We start from the raw sequence: 2,191 nt of genomic DNA on the forward strand, positions 1-2,191 counted from the left end.
AACACTTTCCAATTGAGATTAAACACGCGAAAATAGACTTGGACGAGTCTGTGCAACGTAGATAGTGGGAAAGAAGCCGGGTTACTCGCCGCAAAACGAAAAGCTGCTCAAGTGTCCACCAGTTCTTAGTTTTAGCTTATCGTAGTCATACTTTGATGATACCAAATAGAGCAACACAGGATAATGTATCGTTCTTCCGAAATAGTTGTATAGTTGTATAAGTGCAGGTATAGCAATGCCTACATTTTTTTAGGCTACACCACTGACAGTAACCGTAAGCATATTATGTAGGTAATTCAATTGTAATAAAACGAAAATTTCGTTGCAAATAAAATATACACTGCTCACCTTTCTGTTAGTATTTTTATCAACAACTGCGAATTTGACTTCCAACTACTTGGTGCATCCTACATATATATATATATATATATATATATATAATTGCAACCAAATATGCAAGTCGCGGAGGTGTGTGGTGTCATGGTGTGTGACTGTGTGGCAGACTGTTTGCCTTCGAACTGTGTGAAGTGTGCATAATAATCTATGCCTCCGAGGACTGTGATAGGTTCAATGGACTGTGGACTGTAGACGCCATGATAATTATTTACATGTATTTTTCCCAAGAAAATATAAATACCAAGCCCGTCATACGTACTCTCTCTCTCTAGTTGTGTAGACTGTAGACTATAGAGAGACAAGTAGAATACGCCCAGGCCGGGCCCCAGAGTCCTATGTATAAACTCCCTAAAAATAAGTAGAATGACAATAGCTAAAGTATTTAAAAAATATATATTTCTTTTATTTTTACTATATATGTCTTTATTTGTACGTAATTGTTTTTCATTTTCCAAAAAAAAGCATTTATGTCCAAACCCTCATAGCGTTCCGCCATATTGGTATATACGCTCGACGAATAACGTTTAACGGGTCAATTGAAATCGTAAAAACGTATATATATGCTATATTGGCCTAAGAAAATTCGGTCAGCGCGACCTATAGATAGTGCACTTGCTACCATTTATTTAGATTATATTTTAGTCACATAACGCTATATACCTAGATTAATAAATAAGTAAGATTAAGGACAAAACTTGACGACATTCTTGACCTGGAATTTGATCCCATCTCATATATACTGCTGGACTGAATTATGATAATATACGTTAAATGCTCAACGCTTAACGGGTAGAATTAAAACGTATTAACGTAATACGTTATGAGGTTATTAGGACTATGTATTGTCGATACAGTTTTGGTATATTTAACCTATTTCGATTTTCATCTGACAGATATGTAGCTAATATTTAGAATATATTTGATGAATTTATTTTTATATATAAAAAGTAGACCAAATACTTATGAAATACCAAACATAGGTGCTCGACTGCTCGTGTCGCAGTCTCAGTCTCTCAGAGTCACTATACAGAAATTCCAAAATCCCTGCTCCTGAAAGGCTGAAGGGCTACTCCCAGACACAGTTGGCGCCGAGATATAGGCCAACGGGGAGGTTTAACAGTTTTCCATATATGGTAAAATAAAGCTACAGAGCAAAATCCAAACACTAAATTATTCAATTGCTCTGAAACCACTGAAGGATTTTTATCACGCAGATTTTCAATTTTGATGAATATGTATGTCAATGTTAGAAGGCTCTGAAATATGGGGCTATAGTATTATTAGGCGCATAGTATGGTGGGCTTTTCAAATCGCCGAGATATATTTTCAAAAAGTCATTGTATTCTCTTTTAAAAAAAAATATTAAAGAACAGTAAAAAGACAAATTGAAATAGAAAACTCTGGGTTATAAAAATGTGGCATTTGATTATCTCTGATTCTCTATGTGAGACGTGAGTATGTCCTCTAATAAAAACAGGAATGTTTACAATAAAAATTGTCGTAAAATCGAATACATGAGCGTAACAAACTATGTATTTTAAAAATATAAATAATTACGAGATTCGGATTTGTTGTATAAATCCATCTCCATAGCCCTCAATAATACAACAAGAGGGCGATGATTATTTTTAGAATATTCTCGGTCATCGGAGGCTCGGACTCCTCGGAGCCGCAACGTTTAAATAAGGCCGATCTCATCAGTCGTCACTTCTCCGCCCTCCGGGCAAGCCATATTATAAAAATATGCTAATTAGCGCTGTGATTCGCTCGTGAATTTTTAGTTTTGTTTTGGTTC

Source organism: Sphaeroforma arctica (assembly GCF_001186125.1).
Source record: "Sphaeroforma arctica JP610 unplaced genomic scaffold supercont1.1363, whole genome shotgun sequence".
Taxonomy (NCBI): Eukaryota; class Ichthyosporea; order Ichthyophonida; genus Sphaeroforma; species Sphaeroforma arctica.